Consider the following 17,388-nt stretch of genomic DNA (forward strand, 5'->3'; position numbering starts at 1 on the left):
GAATGAGATGACATTAGCTGACCTCACGTAGCACCCGCAAGGTGCCCAGAAAGAATCTGCCAAGAGCCCAAGCACGGCTACCACCAGGGACCACCCCATCGTTCACTCCTTCACTCACACACACGTGCACTCAGCAAACTACTCCTGAGGGACAGCCAAGAGTCACAGATGTCCCTAGGCCCTGGGGGCACCTCCATGAACCAAGAGGAAGGTCGCCATCCTTCTGGATCCTACAGTCACAGTCGCAGGAGGAGGCAGACATTCATCCAATAATCACACAAAAGGATGTGAAATGACAACTGTGATGAGAGCCCCAGTTCCCTCACGGAGTGAGATGAGGCAACACCATCAATTGCTCTGACAATGTCAATTTCTCTGGCATACCACCCTGTCTTGTGCAGCAGTGGGGATGCTGGGGACCAGGTAGGAAGGACAGGACACATCTACCTGGCCCACAGAGAAACCCAGTTACATTAGCCTCATTGTTCTTGTCATCCACCTCTCTAGGCTCCAGAATCCTGGAGAGTAGGAACGAAGATCATTAAAACTCAGGATTACCTGAGTGGGGTAGGCGGACTGTAGCCATAGATGCCTTTGCATGCCTTTAGCAGGAGAAACAGACATAGGAGAAACAGGCTACCATGAAGAATAAATAAGGTAGTGAACCTGCAGCACCAAGCAGTGTGCCTGGCACTTAGAAGCTGCCTAATAAAAGTGGCTGGTGTTGCTTTCAGGTTATTTAGTGTCCTAGTTATGCTTGAGCTTAAGTCCTCAGTGAAGAGATCTACATCCCTCAGAGAGAAAAGAATTGCAGTGAAGGCTACAGGGGACCAAACACCACAGGGAGAGGGTGCAGGGCAAGGAGCCAAGCAGGCTGGGCAAAAATTTGGCACGGCAGATCCAGGAAAGGATAAGCCAGAACTGATTCGCATCTCCTCTTCTATCCGATACTTTAGAGCAATTTAAAATGTGTTATCTGACAATATAGAAAGGAGAACATTAGAGTGGCCGTGTTGAAGAATGTTAAGAAATTACTGTTTTACAACAGATTATCCAGTCCTGACTTGGTGGAATCAGGACTTCTGTCTTTATTTGTAGAAGTCCACCACCAACAGTGAGCATTGCCTTCTAGACCCAATAGCCTGTGGGTACTGAAGAGGGAGGGGTGCCCGCCTGCTGGGATGCCACAGTGACCGCGGTGATGTAGATTCTCTCTCCACTGGGCTGGCCCAATACGTTTCATGGGACGTCTCCCCTAATCTCTTGACCTGCACCTCTAGTTCCTCATGGAGGTGGAGACCGCCTTGAATCTCAGGCCACTGTGAGCCTTGTCATCAGGAAAGCAGGGTTTTGAAATTTCATCTGCTAAGCCATGAAAAACAATACAAGACACTGGGTCTGGATTCTAGCAAGCCCCTGTTTAAATTCCTCTCTGTCACTTACCAGTTGAGGACCTTGGGCAAGTCACTAAGCACCGGAAGCCTTACTTTCCTTATCTATAAAAGGAAAATAATAAGATCTACGTCATGGAGTTATTGTGAGAACTAGATGAGATGATGCCTCTAAATACCTTTTGTTTGTTTGTTTCTACTCCACCTTTTCCCAGAGTAGGGGTGTGTGTAGAGAGTGTGTGTGTGTGTGTGTGTGTGTTAAACAGGGTGGATAGAAGAAAAAAAGGGATGGATAAATAAAGCCTAATCAGGCATCCCATAATGACACAGAGGAGGCCATCAACACAGCTCTCATTCTAACAGCCACCCCTCACAATGTCTCTAAGTCAAGGGTGTTCAGCGCAGTGCTACATTTCTCATTTCTTAAAAAAATTGTAAACATATTGTAGTCAGTGCCTCATGATCAAAATGGAATTCAAACCGTCTCTAGTAATGGTGATTTAAGGCTTATTAATCACTGTAAATTATTTTGACACCCCAGTGAAAAGTCCTCTGCGATGCTTTTAGAATCCCATTTTCATTTAACATTAATTAAAGGCCGCCAACCGTAAAGTATTAATAAAATCAAATTCCCTAAAGGAGCTCCCAGCTGACAGGCTTCAGCTCTGGGCGAGTTGCAGGACCTTGAGCAACACACGGGCCATAATGAAATTTTAACCATGGAAATGTAATCAGCATGACCATGATAAAGAGAGGGCATTTCTTGGGAAGATAATAGATACTTTCAATAATAAATTTTATGATCCTCATTAGCCTACCTCCAGCAGTTTATAGATACTATGGCTATTTAGCAAAAGACTTTCAAGTCAAACAACCTTACTGACACGCTTTATTATTGTTTCATGGCTCTACTGATTATCCTACAAACATCAGGCCCAAAACATATATTGGTGGCAGGGAAATTGGCCCTGGTGGTGTCAGAGCAGAAGAAAGTGAGGCTAAGACCAAGGACAGAACCTGGATGATGTTCAGAACACAGACAGAAGGGTTTATGTCACTCTCACAGAGTTTACATCCCTAAAAAGTAAAGGTGGCCCACCACCTTCCGTCTTTAAGAAAGAGTGAATGTCAATTGTTATGGCATTTCTTTAATCTTGTCTTGTTGGGACTGACTGGTTCCTCACAACACCCAGCCCAGCAGCTTGGCTCCTTGTGAATGGATAGAAAATGGAGTTTGTCTCCTTTGGCAGCTCCATTTCCAAGGCTGAACCATAAAACCACTGTGGCAACATTCATGGAGCGGAGCAAAAAGCTCTGGGAGGATATGTACGAACACAGTCTGGTGCACGTGCTCCAATCTGGCATTCTATCCTCCTCCAAAGACCTGAAAGCGTTTGCCATACTGCCTTTCCCCTCCTCTCCTTGAACAACTGAATGGAACCAAGAAATTTTTCATCTATTTTTCAGAAACTAAAAGCCATGACTGTACATCTTAAATACTTTTTGCTTTAGCCCATTTTCATCTGAAATCCTAATGACTTTACTGAGACGTTGTAATTAATAAAGCTATTAGCCCAGATTCTGATCTCGACTCTAAATCCTAGGGCTTTTGTTATCATGGAGACAGGGCTTTCAGATGCGAGGAAATCTCTCCCCTTATCTTGGTGACACAAAGTTGTGATTAAGAGCTGTTCTAAAATTATTTTTGAGTACTCACCCCAAATAAGCACACTGTTTGCACTAGAGGTGCCCATTATCTAAAGACTAGGTGTCCATTCCAACAGCTGATGCCCTCTAACTCCAATCCACTTGCAGCCTCACAAAATTCCCTGGGCCATTTCTAGAGCTGTGCAGGGCAGAAGGAAGGATTCTGACTTTCTCCCAACCACATACATTCATGTAAGATAAATCTGAGTAAAATGAACATGGAGGCCACATTGTTGCTGGAGAAGCTTCAGATCCAGTCAGACCTACCTCTAGGAGAAGGAAAGGTATTTAGAGGTGTTAATTTCATCTATGAAAGCATCCAGCCCATTGATACCACCCTTCCCAGCCAGTGCAGGGTCCCTCAAAGCACAGCTCCCTAAAATATGAAACTCCCAAGAGAATCCCGACATCCTCTATTTTTGACAGGCAGTTCTGTCCACTTAGGTGGGCAGGGCCATCCCACAGTGTTCTGCCTGCAAACTTGCCAGCTGAGCAGGCAACAGTGAAAATGTAGAGCAGATGGACAGTGCCATCTGCCCACAGAAGTGATGACAGGCCAGCCCCCGGCCCCCACCAAGTCCCTTGCGATGGGATGCAATGATCACGTGACCAATGTTTTTACAAACCTGCCAGAACTTATTCATCCAAAGAATGACTGTTCTCAAAGAGATGGCTTTTAAAGGAATTATAATTGCTCTTTTCCTCAAAAGCACTTAGAAATCACCCTGCATAGTCCATTTCCAAGCTACTTGGTAAGAGTGAAGCCTGAAGACTAAATGAGAGGGTTAAATAAGGTAGGTCTAAAGCATGCCTACCATGGTGCCAAGTATATAGTAGGCACTTAATAGATGTTGACCATTATCACAATTATTATCGTTCTGACCTCTTACAATGTGGTTGGCTGCTCTTTTACAGGGAAGTGTAACCCTCAGTGAGCAGAGCCTGTCAGTCAACAACTTATTTCCCATGAGGCACTGGGAGCACCTGATGCAAATTAAGGACTAAAACCACAGTCTTGGGTTAAATAATGTCACTGTGGTATAGAATGATGACAGGGCAAGCTTGGATCAATGTCTTCAGTAATACTATGGAAATTACAAATTTTATTCTGAAATCTATCCAGCTATACCACGAGGGCTAAAGATAATCATTTGGCCTCTACCTCTTCCTGCCTTCAAAGTAGGAGGCAGAGTTTCTGTGGCAGAGATAATACGGCATGCTCACCCAATCTGCTTCTTCTTCCTGGCCACCCAGGAAGCCTGCATTCCCAACATGCTTTGCAGTTTGGTTGAGACTGCATGAATTTTAGTGCCATTTTCTTCACTCCCCGCCCCACTTCCCTCTTTCGGGCCATAAGCATGGGCTGTGAGGTGAAATCAAAGGATGGAGGAAGCCTGGGCACAGCTCAGAGAAGAAGCACTCTCCCCAGTAGAGTCAACCAACCAGAAATATCTACATTAGACTTTGAGCAAGCTGTACAATTTTATTGTTACACCACTGAGATGTGGGGGACTATTATCAAAGCAGCTAACATGAAGTATACTGATTAATACAGTCTTCCCACTAAAGTTTTAGACAACTTCCTGTTTGTGAAAAACCCTCTCATATATGACAAACCCAGATGAAGAAGTAGATTAGCTGAGACCTGAGTAAGGACACCCAAGATTTTTCCCACCTGAAGCCACATGAAGCTCTAAACTGCACTCTAAAACAAGTTCCACTTTCTGGAGAAGGGCTGAATACATGGGCAATAGTGGGGAATTTTGCAGATTATAACTTTCCTACCTCCAAACTAGTTTTGTAAGCAGTTGACATGAAGATATCAATCATAGAAACAGCTTTAGAACTAGAAATGCACCTTAGAGTCACAAGAAGCATTTGATTGTTCCAACTTACAGGAGTGTTGGCCGTTTTAGACCAATGCGAGATGGGGACACTGAAGCCCAGAACAGTTGAAATGACATATTTAAGGTCACTAACCAGTGAGGAAAGAGGCTGGAACCCTCATCCTACAATTCTAATCGGTTCTACCTCTCCGTTTACAGTCTAAAGAACAAACGCCCAGATTTTTAAGTGAGAATGAGATGATAGACTCAAATTTATGTATTTCTAGGGCAGGTTGCAGGTGGCTCCAGGGACTTCTTCATGAACCGAGTCTTGAAAACCCATTTAATGATTGATTCAGTATTGTTGGGACTTGACTTAAGCCAAACAAAAAAATTACTGAAGTGATGGGGGAAACAAGCAAAAGGTAATAGCTTCTCCAAAGAAGCTGCCCACCTTGTATCTGTGGTATACTTAGAATTTCACTGCTGAAGGAGCCTTGTTTGGCCATAAAACATATAAAAACTATCTTTGAAAAAGAGCAGAATATCACTCTATCATTAATGTTTAGGCCAGTTCAAATACTGGCTAATGTAAAACAGATTTTACAAAACTGTCTATACATAAATAGCACGTTATTAAGTAATGAGTTATTAAGAAGTCATTTTTTTCAGTTGCATATTCACATGTAATTAGCAACTACTGTAAATGTTTGACTTTGTTGACCCTGTTTCTTGGGGAAGAGGCTCCACATGAGAACTAGTGGCATTGACTGGAAACAAAGGCAGATGAAAAGTCAGAGTCTTACATCTCCTCTTCACAAATAGGAAAGAGTAGTGGGAGTTGGAGGAGGCACGATGAGACAGTCCTAGTCTTCGATTGTTTACTTGGTGGAACCCAAATCCAATCCAACCAAGGGTGTGGTGTTTCAGATGAGACTGTGAACCTCTGAAACTCAGGCCCCTCGCCACAACTCACATGGGGGATGCATAGGACTGAATAGTGGCCTCCAAAAAGATATATCCACATCTCAATCCCCAGAATCTGCAAATGTGACCCTATTTGGAAAAGTGTCTTTGCAGATATAATTAAATTAATAATTTCAAGATGAGATCATTCTGGATTATACCGATGGGCCCTAAATCCAATGACAGGTGCCCTTATAAGACAGAAAAGAGGAGACAATAGAGAGAAGAAGTTCATGTGAAGACAGAGGCAGAGACTGGTATGAAGCAGGTATAAGTCAAGGAACACTTGAGCCTCCACAGGCCAAAAGAGGCAAGGGAGGATCCTCCCCCAGAGCCTTCGCAAGGCGAGTGACCCTGAGAACACCTTCATGTTGGACTTCTGACCTCCAGGACTGTGAGAGGATCAATTTCCATTGTCTTAGCCAGCCAGTTTGTGTGATGTGTTGCAGCCGCCCTAGGAAAATGACACTGGAGGCTGCTGGGAAAGAAGGCCCATGGAATGTCTGGGAAGCTCCTCAAAGGAAACCAGGAAGGCCCCATTTCCTCTTTCGTGTAGGGTGACTGGGAGATACTTAGCAATGACTCAACAAATATTTATTCCCACCGCAAACATTTGCTGGTAGAGATGTCTCTCCATCCTCTGCTGGTTCACGGGTTAGCAGAAAAGGGCAGGCTTAGGAAACATTCACCAGAGCACTGTGAGAAGCACTACAGGTGATATGAAATTGGTGCTCAGTCTTCAAAGTGTCTCCCAAAGGAGTAGCATGCCCCGTTGTCACCTAAGGGCCCGCTGGGCATGGATAGTTTTCCAACCCATGAATACCACAGTGGTAAGCAATACACCGATAGGTTTCTCCTCCTTCTCTTTCTCCATCCCTAACTCTGGGCAGGGAAAGAGAGGTAGAAGACAGCAAGGAGGATTGTGAAGTAGAAGGGGCAAGACTCAAATTCTGTAAAAATTCTCTCCTAAGTCTTGGGTTTGGACTACAACTGCTATTGACATGAGGTCAGATGGTAACACCTGTAAATTTCACACAGTGAAAGCAGGATTCTGTCCAACAACATTGAGAGCACAAGTGCCTACCAGAAGCAAGAGCTTGTGTGAGAAAATCTCACTCAGCTCTGTCTATTACAGTTGTCAATTAAATATGAAGGCAAAAGGCAGGGGGGAAATCTCCAGAAAACCCACACTTTCCACTTCGTTTTCCTCAGATTGAGAAATAAAAGGTCAGTCAGTGATAATCTGCTGAAAATAAACTGTTGGGAGAATTTGCAGATTCTGAACATGGAAGATCAAATGTTGTAATCAAAGGGAATGAGGATGTTTAAACTAACCAGAAAAGGAAGATCCACACTGCAGAACAATCAGAATTCACTGAGTCTGTGCTTTTGTGACAGGAAACCACCAAGTTTAACATTAGAAATGTTCATTCAGAAATCCAAAGACTTGGTTTTCTTATGGCTCGGGTCCTTAAAAAATAACAGCAGGGGCCAGACCAGCAGGAGTGGAGGGTGCAGAGCTATGCGTGGAGGGTGCAGAGCTGAGGGGGGAGAGGATGCAGACATGAGGAGGGCAGACGCCCGCATGACATCCAGAGTCAAGTTCAAGTAGGGCCCAGGGTCAGCGACCCCAAATGAAATCGCACAACTGGTCAGCAGCCTTTGACTAAAACCAATTCTGGGAAAGAGACAATCTCCCTGGAAATGTTTATAACACATACTGGCTCCATCCTTTTCTGCTCTCCAAGGACGACTGAATCCATTTTGCTCAACACAGCATTTTTAGACAATGTGGGTTTTATGGTTTTTGTAAAACAGAGGGAGGAATGAATTGCAAAACCAAATATAACTAGAAATGTCTTTGTAATTTTTAAATAAAATAAATGAAAACAGTTCAGACCAAGGATAGCCCTCCAAGAATGGAAACCCAAACACAATCACTTTCTGCTGAAATATAGGGGAAGGAGCAGAAGTAAATCCAAAGGGATTGAGATCCAAAACTTAAACCCAATAAACTCAATGGTAGAAATTAAAGATATAAAAATCTTACCAATCCTAGAGGCTGAGAAACACACACAAAGAAATCTATTATCCTTTCAAATGTTCATGGGTGAGCATCAAATTTGGATTTTAAAAGCTTCCCACTATTTAGGGAGTATAGATATTTATGTTGTAATTACCATTTGCATCTGAGCAATCCTGTCTCTAGTAGCCAAAAAATCAAAACAAACTGCAAATGCTTTGTAAATCCCTCACTATGGCATGTCTTAGTTCTGTCTAAATTTTTCTTCTAGCAGGGCAAGTATAAAATCCAAGTATTCTATATTTACTAAACCTGTCTAAATGTCCAGAAGAAAAACGGTAGAGTAAACATAGAATGGCCACTTAAGAGAATAATATGCAGCTCTTTAGAAGATGGTTATGAAGACTGTATTGCCAAACAGAGACCGATTAGTTTACAATGTTAAGTGAAAAGCAAAATGAAAAGTTGGGATGGAAACGAATCACCCCAAACTGTTAACAGGAACTATCTCTGGGTGTTAGGATTAAGAATGATTTTTTTCTTCTTTTCCAAATATAATAACGCAATTACAACGAAGAAAATTCTTGACAGATAGAAACTTTTAGAAGCTTTTGGAAAAAAAATATGGCCCTAAATTATTCTATTGGATGTCACCTTTCTTGTAAGGATGCCAGGTGAGAAGTCGCAACAGATTTCTGAAAACAAAGACTTATTTCTTACCCTGAACTTGCCTCTGTTTGAGTCCTTAGGGAGCAAATTTGAGGAAAATTAAGAGTCATGTTTTGGGCATTTTGGGTCTGAGGCCCCTGAGATAGGATCATGGCAATGTCCATTAAGTAGCTGAGTCCATAAATCTTCAATGAAGAGGATCCTTTGTACTTTAAATATGACAATTGGGCGATAATGTTTTCAACCTTCAGTTAATGGTCCTTTTGACCACTTTTAATATACAAAATTATAATACAGTAAAAGAACATGACCAACCAATCAGATCTCATTTTAAATGCATTTTGGATTTATCTTTAAGTTTCTAGCCAATTGAAATTCTGTAATTCTTAGGCAAATGCAAAGAAATATACTAAAACAGGATTCTTGCTTGCAGGTAATAGAAACCAACTAAAGGTAATCTAAGCAAAAAGGTAAGTTATTGGTAAAGAGATGGGGGAACACATGGAATCGAAGAAAGGGGTGAAATGCCAGGCATCCGAGAAGGAAGAATCAAACGACTGTCAGGAGTCCAGGTAGAAGAAAATAATAACAGCCTCTTTAGGGAGCAACTGTCAAAAAGAATCAACTCAAACAGCTTCCATCCTTGTAGTCAATATGCACATTCTGGGTTAGAATTATTACGTACTCATATCTTGGCCAAGAGAGGGCAGGGTCCCCCAACTGACAGTCCCACAAAGCCCACACATAAGGTAGGAAGGATGCCACGTAACCTCCAAGAAGAAACAGATAGTAGGCCAGGAAGATCACCCATATTCCCCTCACTGTCCACACCCAGGAACACATATTCCATGTGCCGTGTTTTGTACAGATGTGGTGTAAAAAGAAAACAAGAGCAATAGTTATAACTGGTCTACGGAGGCTTCTCTGGGTTACAGACATGTTCGCGCCCACTAATACATGAATCACCCTGCCTCATAAAGACTTCCAGTATCCACACTGCACACAAACTCCACGGTTCAGAGCTTTAGAAAATCAAACAAGAAATTAATAACAAAGACAGTGACTTTGCGGGTATGTTTATAAGCAACGAGTTCAAAATTAAATGAGCCAAATAGTGAGGGAGAAAAAAAAGCCAACTCTTTGGAGTGAAATGCCTTGAACAGTGAAATTACCAACAGAACAGGTCTCATTGTATCATGAGGCTGTCTTATTGACTTGTTTTGGAACTCCACGTTTGAACACAATGAAAGTTGTGTGTTTTTTAAATAAAACAAATATTTTTTTTTCTCTCACAATGCTACATAGAAACCTCCAGGGCAAAGTAAAATAAAACCTCATTATTTCAAATTCCACTCATTCCAGAATTATAATAATTTGGCTCAGGCTGCATTGAAGCCTGCCTTTGTACTCCCTTTGAGTGGTGGTTTCACTGAACAAATCAATAATACAAACAAGATTGCTGGGAGTCACGTTTAAGCCACTCAAGAGAGACTTCAGCACACAGCTTACATGCAAACGACAGTGCTCCTTATGGAGGCATCTTAATCATCCTTAAGGCAGAACTGGCCAGGCTTGTTAGTATTTCAAATGTCTATAGACCCTTTTATTTCTTTTAAAACTCTTCTAATCAAATGTTGTCTGACATGCCGTTTAGGTGCAAAAGGGTGAAGAGTAAAGAACCTATCTGCCGAGCCTTAAAAAAGGTTACTCCCCAGCACTTTGGGAAGCCAAGGCCGGCGGATCACGAGGTCAGGAGATCGAGACCATCCTGGCTAACACGGTGAAACCCCGTCTCTGCTAAATATACAAAAACAAAATTAGCCAGGCGTGGTGGCAGGCACCTGTAGTCCCAGTTACTCGGGAGGCTGAGGCGGGAGAATAGCGTTAACCCAGGAGGCAGAGGTTGCAGTGAGCTGAGATCACACCACTGCACTCCAGCCTGGGCGACAGAGCAAGACTGTGTCCAAAAAAAACAAAAGAAAAAAAAAAAAAAGGCTGCTCCTTCTACTTCAAAGGCAGGAAACAATAAAAAATGAAAAATGGTGGTAAGTGTGTACAAATGCCAGCAAACATATCTAAATGAGCTCAGGTCTTGAATAGGATATAAAGTAATATAATCCTGTTACAATTATCATAAATTATTTAAAATGTGCTCTAATCTGTCACCTCATTTGGGCATCACGAAACATACATGAGACACACATGGCAGAGACAGGAAGCGCTCACCAGAGAGCCCACGGGCTCCCTTGCATTTCCAAGACTCCCTTGCAAGACATGGAACGACAGCAGGAATAATGAGTGGCACTTCCAAATCCAGGCAGATAACTGGAAGCGTACTTCCTCTATCTTCGTCTCTGTCAGGGTGACTTTGGAAGCCCCTTGGTGAGATGGCAAGAAGATAAAGAGAGCTTTAATCTCTGACTTAGATTCTGATCATCCTCACCAGATGGAAGACGGATCTTACAGAGCACAAGCATGAGCGGCTCAAGAATTAAATAAATTTTTCTCAAGGAAAAATGATGAGGCTTTGTGACTAAGTTACAAGGAACTGGAATTGTGCTGGTTACTGCGGTATAGCTTAGCCTGTTCTATCACACTACCTATGGTTGTTTCCATCTCACGGATAAGAAAACTGAGACTCAAAGAAGACATATGACTTGCCAAAAATCATTGTGCTATTAAAAGGCAGGACTGAGAATAGAACTCAAACCTCTTGATTCCAGTGCTCTTTCCCTTACGACCAAAATGTTAAGCTGTTGCCTGCATGCATAAACTAATGACCAGCTGGTATTCAATGACAATCTGTACAATTAAAACTCAATGCCAGAAAACACACTTTCGTTAATTTCTTCGTTCAATCCAAGGCCTCTTTACCTTCTTCACTTGCAGGTGCTGGAGAATGGAGAGACAAACACATCAACAAAGCCTAGAACATACCACAAACCTCTGCTGCATTTCATTTTTTTGTATAAAGGCTTCTTCGTGAAATCAAAAGAGTATTGTTAAGGGTGAGTGGTGAGAACAGATTTAGGAACCAAAAAAAAGTAAATATAAGCCCAATTTTTCATTCTGCCAAATTCAAACAAACATCATTTTAAGGACCTGGCAGCCCCCACAAAGTCAGCAGCCACCAGTTAAATAAAAAGCCCATTCATTTAGAAAAAGAAGTGTCAACACAGGCATTTAACATAAGTCAGGTTTCCACAGCACAGTGACCTGGCATATGGTGACATGCACATATGGACTGGGATTAAACAGCATCGCCAAATGTAAATGCAAAGAACATATCAAAATCCCTTCCCTCCCATCCTAAACCCAACTCATACACCATCCAGGGACAGATCTTAATGTAAATATAATAACTTAATTGGGATTTTCAGAGGTCTCCTTAATGCATCAATCTGGGAGGTAATGTCTCCATCAGTGTTCATGAGTAATACAAGTAGTGACTACCAACTTTTCTTGGCAAAAAAAAAATAATAAATTGGCATAGACTATCTAAAACAATCCAGCATATGCCTCATAAAAATACAAAGCTCCTACAAGAAAACTTAGGAATACATCTTTATGACACTGGAGTAGGGAAATATCATTTAGAGAGAACACAGAAAAGCAATACACATCAGAGAAAAACACAATTATTAAACACAGTCAAAATTTCACATTTTTGCTTATCAATAAACACTGCTTAAAAAATGAATAGGCATGCCACAGACTGGAGGAGAACATTTGTAACATAGATATCTGATAAAGAACTTGATTCTGGAATATGTAAAGAATTCATACAATTCGATAATAAAAAGACAAACAGCCCAATAAAAAATAAGCAAAAGATATGAATAGGCTTTTCACCAAAGAAAATATTCAAATGGCCAATAAGTACATGAAGAAATACTCACTGTCGTTAGTCATTGGGAAATATAAAATAAAATGACAATGAAATACTGTTACACAATCAGCAGTAATGGCTAAAATGGAAAAGACTGGTAATACCAGATATTGGCTAAGATATGGAGGAACCAGAACTCTCATTCATTGCTGGTGGGAGTGTCAAATGTTACAAACACTTCTGTTATATAGTTAAATAGACATCTATCCTATGGCCCAGAAGTCTTCTAAGTATTTATCCAAGAGAAATGAAAACACATGTCCACAAAAAGACTTGTTCATAGCAACTTTATTCATACAGCTACAAACTGGAAGCCACCCAAGTGTCAATTAGCAGTAGAAAGGATAAACAAATTGTGATAGATTCATACAATGGAATACTAGACGGCAATAAAAAGGTTCAAATTGCAGAAACATGCAGCAATATGGATGAATTCCCAAGACATTATATAGAGTGCTGAGTGAAAACATTATGTTGAGTGAAGCCAGACACAAAATAGTCCACACCAGATGGCTGCATCTATATGGAGTTTTTCACATGAGAAAATTAATAGATGGCGATAGAAATCAAAGCAGTCACTGTTTCCAGAGTGGGTGGTGGGGTTGACTGGGAAAAGGTACCGGGATACTTCCTGGACTGATGGAAATATTCTGTATCTTGCTAGGGGTGTGGGTTACATGAGTGTCTGCATTTGTCAAAACGGACAGAACTAAATACTTGCAATCTGTGCATTTCACTAAATGTAAATTATACTTCAATTTTTAAAATGCATTGGGGAAAAAAGTATCTTTTCTATTTTAGGCCAAGACTAAGGATAGATCTCTAAGAGAGCTCTTATAACCTTAGATAACAGAATCTCACCAGAAAACAAAGGCCTCATCCAGACCAGGGGAGGTGGCAGGGCATTTCTCTTCAATTAATTTGCAGTCTTAGACCAAGGCAGGATATAATGATGGTATTAACCAACCACAAATCCCAGTGATTGCACATCTTGGAAGGCACTGGATAGACTACGGCAAGTGTCAGACACTTTCTGAGTGCAAACCTCTTGAAATCTTCTCGTTCAACCTCTTACTCCAGCTACCTCCGCAATGACCAGTTCAGTGCAGGCTCAGTCCGCTTGCACTTAGGGGCAGCCTAATGGTGCCTAACTGTTCCCTCACCTCATACCTCTTTCAGCCTTGGTCCTTTTCTGATGCCATGGGGCAGGACCCAGCACATGCATGGACATCCAGGAACTGCAGGTGAGTTAGAGCCCATGTGACCACCTTAGCTAGTGCCAGATGGGAAGCTGGTAGGCTGATGCATCCCTCCACATTGCCTCTGCAGACATTTTTGAGCATACTTCCTATGGCTCCTGAGGAAACCCCTTAAGATGGTGCCTCAGTCACCACTGACTACACAGTGATCAACTCAGTAACATATATCTCTTTACTGACTTGCCCTCCTTCCCTTTTTCACTCCATCCTTCCCTTCTGCTCCTTGGGACCACTTTTTCAATAAGCCATCTGCATACAAATCTTTGTCTCAGGGTCTAACTTTCAGGGGCACTAAGGCCAAGGCACAGTTTGTGTATATGTACAGAAATTTACATCTACATACACAAATGCTTCCCTGGGTGCTGAGACCTTGTATAACACAGACCCCTGTTCAACTGGCTGCGTGCCTGGAATGTTGTTCCTCGTATAAACTAGAAAGAGACTGATGGCCTCCTGCTAGGAGAGTCAGCTCTTGCTAAGATACACACCTTGATAGGAAACATAACAAGAATCATGACCAATGCCCACTACAGAACCATTGCCTTTTTATGTAAATAATGAACCCATCCCTGGGCTGAATTCAACCCCAGGAGTGTTGGCTCACTAGGTTTATACCATTGATTCTGCTGCTAATGACTAATAACTGAGTGACAGACAGAATAATACTGCTTCCAGGATGGAGACACCTATCTTATCAAAGAAAAAACTCAAAATGTGATTTTTAACTTTTGAATGACTATTTTTCTCATATACAGTGAATTACGATAAAATATCAAACCAATATTGAAAGACCACTAATATAAGGCAAGCATCAGTGCTGTTTCTGGTTGCATCTCTTGTTGGGTTCCATGGCCCAGCCAATCCTCAACCACATGACAGTACTCCTGACAGACAGAGTTTGGACTTGAGAGCTCACATATCCTCTCTTCATTCATCTACTGTGTATACAGTGCATAGCTTCAAGCAAGGAATGTTGCCCTTTGTGTTTCTGTCTTTCTCTTGGGCAGTGACTTGCCTTTTTTTTTTTTTCTTTTTTGGACTTACAAAGAGACTAGTTAGTGAAAGACCTAGTGTAAATATGACAAAACCCCTTCAGTGGGGATAGTTCATTAAAATCAAAGAGCTTGTTACAACAGGTTTTCAGCTGAATTGCTTAATGTATGTTTTATAAAACTTCACAAGGCATCTGCTAATGTTTAGCCGGAATGGTGGGTTGGTGTGTTGGTTTTTCTCTTCAGGGAAGATTCAAGAAAATGGTAATGGGATGTGAAGACAATTACATAGAAGCATGTTGATGAAGACTGGAAAAATGAAGAGCTATCAAATCTGCTAGAATTGGAGCCAGGCTCTAACTATGTGTAGAAACAGACTGGCTTGGGCCCTGTCAAGGTACGTTGAGATCAAGCCCATGAAGGATGCATCAGCTTCCATCATAACTGCAGCCACTGCTCTCAGTTTTACACAGTTCTCACCCCTGACACAGGCAGCGTTGGAAGCACAGAGAATCTGACAGAAATGCAATTTCTATTTTGGAATCCCAGTGTGTGTGGAGGACGGGGATGCGATGCATTCTGACTTTGATTGTGTTTTCTCTAGTTTATAGACGAACCTAAAGTAGACAGTGTGTTTCATTAGAGCGAAAGAGGATATGAGATCTCTACTGAAAGGAAAATCTTCTTTCTTATTCTTCTTCCACTAAGTGTACAAATAATTGTTTGCCACTTCAGCAGCTCAAACTTAACAGAGTAAGAAATGCTCATGAGTATGGCATCCAAGGCTGTCCACTCTCTGACCCCCTACCACTTCTCCAGCCACCTTCATCAAATAGACACATGATCTAATGTTTTACGTTCCCTGCTTTCCCTGTACACACCAAGTGACTTCAGGCTCCAAGCTTTTGCTCATCCTGCCCCTTCACCTGGCAATGCCACTCCTTGTCTCCTCATCTTTCATGACATAATCAGCTTCTCTAGGAAATTTCCCAAGTCAACTTTTCCATTTCAAATTAGGTTTGTCCATTTCCTCTTTGGAAAGGGACAGCCATTCCCTGTACATCCTTCCATCTTGCATCCCAGAACACTAGAAAGCAAATTTTTTACAGGTAGAAGCTGTCTGACTCATTCCTGTACCTTCACTGCTTAGCACAATGTTGAACACATGGTATGTCTTATGACTAATGGAATGAATATCACACAAGGCAATTGGACTTTTTTTCTTGAGAAAGTGAGAAAATATTGGAGGATTGCTGCCTTGGAAAACATTTGGAAGGATTTGGGGCTATGTTCATTCAGAGATTCCAGGATATTACACACAAAGCCCTAATAAAGCTATAGCCAAAATACATTCTGCAAAATCACAAAGGCTTCTCCTACCCAGGGAGTCAATGTGGCTTAATCCACAAACTGCACCCTGTGCCGCTTCTCATTTCCTGATTAAAATTCACACTGGATTTCCAGAAGAAAAGTGCAGTTGAATACATGAATGAGGAAGATAAGGGAAACCATTTGGATGGGCATACACTGAAGCTGCTTAAAGTCTGCATTTCTCTAACTTATGAAAATATTCGTCCTCGAAGAATCTTTGAGAGAATACTGTACTTTAAGCCTAAGCATGATCACTCTTGGAATCTGAAGGGCAGTATTGGAAACCATAAAATTCCTAATACCTTCATGAATCCATAGACCTCTTAATAATATTTCCATTTCTTCCTGTGTTCTTAACCAGATAATAATTACACAACAAGGTTTATTCAAAGATTGAAATTTTACCTCGAGCAAAATTCAGAGGTCAAATAGGGAAGGAACTCACTCAGAGAAAAGAATATAATTTAAAAATACTTTTCCTCCTACCAGGGGAACAACTAGTTATTTTGTCACATTAAAAACAATGCTTTCTTGCAGTGCATCAAAGACATAAATCTGAACACGCCAGACCTCTTCATTATCCCTGTGGCCCAACAAACTCCTAAAGGCAAAGGGAGCCAGTTTCTGAGCAGGCCAAGGGATTCAGGCTGTACACTCCACAGGGGACAGAAGGCTAAATCAGCCGGAAAAAGGTAGAGCTGTACAGTTGGGTAAGCAGGAGTGCAGACAAGCGTGGATAATTTTAACTCCCAATACAGCTGGACTGACCACTAAACTGTCACCTCATATCGAGCTTGTAACTGAGAAACCACAATTATCCTTTTGAGCACATTTACGAGGAAGCACGGGGAGCCCAGGCGTTATGGGTGAGACTATTCAGAACAGGTGGATAGGGCAGTGAGGGAGGATTGTCACATGTGGTTCCCTGCAGGGACAGGGGAGGAAAGCCAGGAGGCCAGCTTCATGGCAGCCTTTCTATAAAAGGGACAGGGCAGAGAAGAGGCAGGGATAAAAAGGCAAATAACAATGGAGGGAGGAAAATGACAGTTGCTGTAGTCTTTAGAAGTGCCAGCAGCTCATAAGTCTTTCAGGCCAAAGAGGGAACCCTGAAGTGACAGAAAAGCCTTACTTCCTTTTGTTTTTCCCCCTTGCACAGGAAAAGTGACCTTCAACTCTATCTGACTCTTCTTCCTTTCCAATTGCTAAACCTCAGTCAGAGACGCATGATTTTATCTATAGCTCAATCCAATGTTTAACGACAACCTCAGAATATGATATGTATTCCTGACACTTGC

This window comes from Chlorocebus sabaeus, chromosome 9, assembly GCF_047675955.1.
Source record: "Chlorocebus sabaeus isolate Y175 chromosome 9, mChlSab1.0.hap1, whole genome shotgun sequence".
NCBI classification, from domain to species: Eukaryota; Metazoa; Chordata; class Mammalia; order Primates; family Cercopithecidae; genus Chlorocebus; species Chlorocebus sabaeus.